Raw genomic sequence first — 7,631 nt, forward strand, 5'->3', positions numbered from 1 at the left:
GCATGTTGACTGTTCAGTTCTCTCTCACACACACACACACACACACACACACACACACACACACCACACACACACCACACACACACCACACACAACACCACACACACACCCACACACACACACACACACACACACACACACACACACACACACACACACACACACACACACACGGAACTTTTGGTGAGTAAAAATGTATTCAAATTGAAAATCCTGTAACCCCTAACCTTAACAACAAAATCCTAACCCTAATTATAACCCTAATTCCAACCCTAAAATAGCCTTTTTAAAAGTGAAGACCGACCACAACGTCCTCACTAGTGAGTTGTTTTCCTCTTGTGAGGACTTCTGGTATTCAGTAGTACAAGTACACACACAGTAGGCTACCTGGGCGACAGGTAGTGGTTAGAGAGGGGGGCAGGTAGCCTAGTGGTTAGAGAGGGGGGGGGGCAGGTAGCCTAGTGGTTAGAGAGGGGGGGGGGGCAGGTAGCCTAGTGGTTAGAGAAGGGGGGGGGGGCAGGTAGCCTAGTGGTTAGAGAGGGGGGGGCAGGTAGCCTAGTGGTTAGAGAGGGGGGGGCAGGTAGCCTAGTGGTTAGAGAGGGGGGGGGCAGGTAGCCTAGTGGTTAGAGAGGGGGGGGCAGGTAGCCTAGTGGTTAGAGAGGGGGGGGGGGCAGGTAGCCTAGTGGTTAGAGAGGGGGGGGGGCAGGTAGCCTAGTGGTTAGAGAGGGGGGGGGGGGCAGGTAGCCTAGTGGTTAGAGAGGGGGGGGGCAGGTAGCCTAGTGGTTAGAGGGGGGGGGGCAGGTAGCCTAGTGGTTAGACGTTGGACGTAACCGAAAGGTTGCAAGTTCAAATCCTGAGCTGACAAGGTAAAAATCTGTCGTTCTGCCCCTGAACGAGGCAGTTAACCCACTGTTCCCCGGTAGGCCGTCATTGAAAATAAGAATGTGTTCTTAACTGACTTGCCTAGTTAAATAAAGGTAAAATAAAACACACAATGTTGACTGTTCAGTTATGACTTACCTCCATAAAGTCATCTTGGTAGACCAGCTGACTGAATGACTCCAACCCTGTTATTTACCAAAGGACATGTGGTTACATCATCAAAGGACATCATTGAACATATTGATTCGAAAAACAGACACAGTCTCTCTGTGTCTCGCTATCACCCTCAGTCCCTTTTCTCACCTTCTCTCACAGACGCAGGGCTGCGKGTTTTGGTAGAGAGCTAGACACAGACAGAGGCCTCAATATTCAGCTATACAGTGAGCATAAGTACAATGGCATGCATGTAAGCAAATTAATAACAACATAATCAATGGTGGGGGTCTTCAGAAGAGCCCCATAATCAATTTTAATCCTTCAGAAGTATGAGTTTTTACACACCACAGTAACACAGTGCGGTCAAAGACTTAGTAACTTAGTTGTAGTAACAATCTAGTTACCTATAACTACAAAAAAAAATTTGCATATTAATTAACTTATATCCGGATATCATCTACACTACCCACAATGCACTATTTCTCAACGTCATACACTGAAGAAGAAGGGAAGGTGTGAGGGGGTATAGGCACGTATCTCTCCAGAATACGCTCTGTCCGCCGCTAATTTGTGCACATTCATTGTTTCATTATGTGAATTGCTTTCACTTTGTTAGATAATGTTTATTGTTATATATTTTATTTGAGCACGCATGAGGAACACCTGGCCTGTGTGCAAATGTAGCAATTGGAGGATGTCTGAAATAGTATTTCTGATGGTCTTAACTAATAAAAAGCATGAGCTGGYGCACACGCACCAAWACAGTTGGTAGAGGTGCAGTGAAAGTGTAGGTTATGAAAATAAATAAGGAGAGTCGGACACTGTATACAAGCCATCCATCGCTGTGCCTTCCTCAGAGTGAACRAATGCTTGAACCAGGTTTATTACGGTGCAATTAATGCAACCAATGACAATAGTGAGGGGTGTGTCATAGTCATTAGGATGATGAGMAATAAAAACAATAAATTGTTAAGACAATAGTTTACTGCATGTTGGATATATTAGGCTATTGTTATCATATTGCAACATAAATTAGACGTTGCACCATAGTAATAACGTCAGCGCAGATTAATTTAATATCTACACTACCAGTCAAAAGTTTTCCGAACACCCAATTCATTCATGGGTTTCTTTATTTGTATATTGTTCTGACATTGTTAGGAATGAATATGTGAAGACATCAAAACTAATGAATAACTCATATGGAATCATGTAGTAACCATTTTTTTTTTTTAAAGAAATCTAAATATATTTTAGATTATTCAAAAGTAGACACCCTTTGGCTTTGATGACAGCTTTGCACACTCCTGGATTCTCTCAACCAGCTTCACCGGGAATGGCTTTTCCAACAGTCTTGAAGGAGTGTCCCACATATGCTTGAAGCACTTGTTGGCTGCTATTTCCTTCACTCTGCGTCCTCTCAATTTGGTTGAGCGGTGTGAATTGTGGAGCGCAGTCATCTGATGCAGCACTCCCACTCTCTCCTCTTGCAATAGCCCTACACAGCTTGGAGTGTGTGAGTCATTTCCTGTTGAAAAACAATATAGGTCATCTGATGCAGCACTCCATCTCTCCTCTCTTGGTCACAATAGCCCTTAACAGCTTGTGAGGTGTGTTGATCATTGTCCTGTTTAAAAACAAATGATAGTCCCACTAAACACAAACCAGATGGGATGGCGTATCGCTGCAGGACTGCTGTGGTAGCCCTGCTGGTTAAGTGTGCCTTAATTCTAAATAAATGACAGAACAGCGTCACCAGCAACGCACCCCCACACCATCTCCTCCATGCTTCACCGGTGGGAACCACACATGTGGAGGTCAATCCGTTCACTTACTCTGTGTCTCACAAAGACACAGAGGTTGATACCTAAACTCTCAAATTTGGACTCAAAAAGGACAGATGTCCACCGGTCTAATGTCCATTGCTCATATTTCTTGGCCCAAGCAAGTCTCTTCTTATTATGGTGTCCTTTAGTAGTGTTTCTTTGCAGCAATTGACCATGAAGGCCTGATTCACACCAGTCTCCTCTGAACAGTTGATGTTGAGATGTGTCTGTTACTTGAACTCTGTGAAGCATTTATTTGGGCTCCAATTCTGAGGCTGGTAACTCTAATTGAACTGATCCTCTGCAGCAGAGGAACTCTGGGTCTTCCTTTCCTGTGGGGGTCCTCATGAGAGCCAGTTCATCATAGCGCTTGATGGTTTGCAACTGCAGAAATTTTCCAGATTGACTGACCTTCATGTCTCAAAGTAATGATGGACTGTTGTTTCTCTGCGCGTATTTGAGCTGTTCTTGCCATAATATGGACTTGGTCTTTTATTAAATAGGCTATCTTCGTATACCCCCCCCCCCCCCCTCCTACCTTGTCACAACACAACTGATTGGCTCAAACACATTAAGGAAGAAATCCACAAATTAACTTTTAACAAGGTACACCTGTTAATTGAAATGCATTCCAGTGACTACCTCATGAAGCTGGTTGAGAGAATGCCAAGAGTGTGCCAAAACAGTCCTCAAGGCAAAGGTGGCTACTTTGAAGAATCTCAAAATATATTTAAATTTGTTTAACACTTTTTTGGTTACTACATGATTCCATATGTGTTTATTTTCTAGTTTATGTCTTCACAATTTTCAGCAATATAGAATGTGGTAAAAAATAAAAGAAGAACCCTGGAAGAGTACGTGGTGTCCAAACCTTTGACTGGTACTGTACTTCTCTGCAAAAATCTGGGTAAATATTGAAAGGAAAGTGAGTCTATTCGGTACAATTAGTTATTGCTTTCTTTTCTAAAGTCTACCAACCTTCCTACTCTAACTTATTTGATAACCTGAAATGGCATCTTGGTATCTAGTTAAGAGGTTGGGAACTTATCTGGGCTAGCTAAAGACAACTCATATAAATTGCAACGTGACTAGTAGTATTACAGAGAAACAACAACAAAATAAAACATTTAAATCACATATTTATTTTCAGGACAAATCTGAGAGGCACTTGCTCCTGTGCCCCCTACGGGCTGGCATGCCGGCATTATTTCAGCAATCGGTTTTATGTAATAACTAGAAAAACTGAAAAGTGAGGTATAACTTTGCATTGGGACTTTTGATATATATACTAACACAAATCCACCATTACGTGTAACATAGGAGTCTGCTTTGAGGATAATACAGTGCCACCGTCACGGCCCGCTAACAAGGACTCAGACCCCCCCCCTCTCCTTCTCCGTGGCTGACGTGAGTAAAACATTTAAATGTGTTAACCCTCACAAGGCTGCTGGCCCAGACGGCAACCCTAGCCGGGTCCTCAGAGCATGCGCAGACCAGCTGGCTGGTGTGTTTACGGACATATTCAATCGCTCCCATGCACGCCTCCAACTCAAATCATCAAGTTTGCAGACGACACAACAGTAGTGGGCTTGATTACCAACAACGACGAGACGGCCTACAGGGAGGAGGTGATGGCACTCAGAGTGTGGTGTCAGGAAAACAACCTCTCACTCAACGTCAACAAAACAAAGGAGATGATCGTGGACTTCAGGAAACAGCAGAGGGAGCACCCCCCTATCCACATTAAAGGGACAGCAGCGGAGAAGGTGGAAAGTTTTAAGTTCCTCGGCRTACACATCACAGACAAACTGAAATGGTCCACCCACACAGACAGTGTGGTGAAGAAGGCACAACAGCGCCTCTTCAACCTCAGGAGGCTGAAGAAATTTGGCTTGTCACCCAAAACCCTGACAAAATGTACAGATGTACAGAATCGAGAACATCCTGTTGGGCTGTATCACAGCCTGGTACGGCAACTGCACCGCCCTCAACCACAGGGCTCTCCAGAAGGTAGTGAGGTCTGCACAACGCATCACCGGGGGCAAACTACCTGCCCTCCAGGACACCTACACCATCCGATGTCACAGGAAGGCCTAAAAGATCATCAAGGACAACAACCACCCGAGCCACGGCCTGTTCACGCCGCTAYCATCCAGAAGGCGAGGTCAGTACAGGTGCATCGAAGCAGGGACCGAGAGACTGAAAAACAGCTTCTATCTCAAGGCCATCAGACTGTTAAACAGTCATCACTAACTCAGAGAGGCTGCTGCCTTTAGACCCAATCACTGGCCACTTTAATAAATGGATCAGTAGTCACTTTATACAATGCACTCTAAATAATGCCACTTTAATAATGTTTAAATATTTTACATTACTCATATAAAATGTATATACTGTATTTTATACCATCTATTGCACCTTGCATATGCCGCTCGGCCATGGCTCATCCATATATTTACATGTACATATTCTCATTCACCCCTTTAGATGTGTGTATAAGGTAGTTGTTGTGGAATTGTTAGATTATTTGTTAGATATTAGTGCACTGTCGGAACTAGAAGCACAAGCATTTCACTACACTCACATTAACATCTGCTAACCATGTGTATGTGACAAATGAAATTAGATTTGATTTATGTAAGTACCCTTTAAAAGTAACCAAATTACTTTTACTCTGAATACTTTTTACATTAGCTACTTTTTACTTTAGTCTTTTTTTATACCAGTAATTTTACTTCTACTGGAGAAGGATATTTCAGTACTCAGTCACCACGATGTGTATTTACTCAGCAGGGGCTGCACAGAGGAAGTTTCAGTGTGTTTTAGTGTTTCATCACTTACAGCTTTCTGAGGAGTCTGCGTCTGGATAGCCCTCACATTCTGCTCTCTCCACATGGACCACAACGGTGAAAGGGAACCTAAACCACTCATCCTGCTGTCTGGATCTTGCTGAATCAAACACAAACACATGAACATAAACATCAATGAACATGATGAATTATGGGAAATAGCTCACCTGTACAACTCAAAAATCTAAAATGGTATTCATAAAATATGTGAAAACAACTTTGCAAGTCTTGCAAATTCATTACTGTCAAATATAACCAAATAAAGTCTGTCTCTAATAAAGGTTAGGTCATATTCTTCAATKAATTACTTTTAAATCACAGGCGTTATGCTGTGTTGCTGGGGCCCTGCGGTGCTCATTGAGCTAAAAGTCACATGCCACAGTGAATGGGCCCCAAACCAAAGGTACCCTTTGTTTTGCTCGACAATGGTTGGCAACATGGTTTTCACAAACAGAATACTCCCTACAACTGACCATGACCAATGAATGATGAGGACTGATTCACATAACTTAAAACTTTTATCCATTTATTTAAAATGTTTTGTTATTACCTGCACTATAATCCTTGAAGATAAGTGGGAAGTATCTCTTGAAAGCCGAGTCCAGAAGAGAACAACCGGATTGAGCAGAAGATCCACTAGAGTACTGAAAAATAAACTCCTGTGGATTTAGTGTGTATCGGACCATGGAAGAGCGGATCATTTGAGGCATCGGCCACACCGCATCCACGTAGGATACAGGGAAGGACATGATCAAAACCATGAACCAACGCCATTGTTTATAACAACGCCTGGAGTTGGCCATAGTTTTCTCTTCCATTGTATCAAGTGAGTCTAGAACGTCCAATGTGTGTTCTTACGGATGTACTGTCCTGTCGTTGAAACGAGGAAGACAGAACTGTACAGGAGAACAGTCACATGATACAGGCAGACGCGTCAGACTCACACACATCACGTGATCAGGTGTGAATCCCAAAACCGGCTTGCGGTCTGAACGCAAAGTAAACAGCCCTAAACCCTCAGCACTTTACATCGTCAGATCCAAGTCTACCTTCAAATGTTCCTTGCCCAAGAGAGGGAGAATGATGATCTGAGAGGCAACGTCCTTGGTGGAAATGTTGACGTTGAAAAACAACCATACTAAAACTATGAATGTACCTATCAAGCTAATGTAGCTAGCTAGCACTCCTGTCAGGTAGCGACACCCATATCTGGCTAGCTAGTTGTATAGTTCGCTYATGTATTCCGTTTCAGAATTCCCCCCAAAATATGTTTAGTTATGGCGCTAGCTACGTTTTATAGCACCTCACTACGAGACTAAGACAATTTGAGTGTCATTCCCACTTGCCAACGCTAAAATTAAATGTTTAATACTTTCACTTTATTGTATTACATTTGTATTGCTTATTGAATTGCATATGATGTATAGATATTTTTTTTTTATACTTATCCAATTACATATTTTTTATTGCAGAAAAAMCAGTATGCATACAAGAAGTATACAAACAGACAATGATAATATATGCTTGGGAGTAAAATCAATGTTATCTATATATAGATTGTTTTGCAAACTAGGTTCATAGGCTGCATTCCAAACACATAAAAGACACACCCTCTCCCTTTTGTTAGCACGAGTTGACACTTGCAGGGCAAGGGAAGAATGAATGAATTTTAAATGGACAACTCTTGCCCGCAAATTTGTCACTAGTTCATCCCACCATTRTGTTTTCAGTCATCATGGAAGTGTTGTGTGTGCGTGCTACAGTCTATTTTGATTGCATTTCATATCTTGGCTAGAAGACAACGCATTCGCAGACATGTTAGCCATCCTACTATATCAGGCAAATCGAAAGTTACAATGTATAAGTGTGATGTCAGGGAAAGTTATGTTCGCATATAAAGCCACTAGGGCCTGTAGGA

The 7,631-nt window shown here is 42.6% G+C and overlaps 1 pseudogene; it reads right to left on the reverse strand.

Moving 5' to 3' along the window:
• LOC112071529 (beta-hexosaminidase subunit alpha-like) overlaps positions 1-6,970 on the reverse strand; it is a 62,542-nt pseudogene extending 55,572 nt beyond the window's left edge.
• Between the last annotated feature and the right edge of the window lie 661 nt (positions 6,971-7,631).

This window comes from Salvelinus sp. IW2-2015, unplaced genomic scaffold, assembly GCF_002910315.2.
Source record: "Salvelinus sp. IW2-2015 unplaced genomic scaffold, ASM291031v2 Un_scaffold1632, whole genome shotgun sequence".
Taxonomy (NCBI): Eukaryota; Metazoa; Chordata; class Actinopteri; order Salmoniformes; family Salmonidae; genus Salvelinus; species Salvelinus sp. IW2-2015.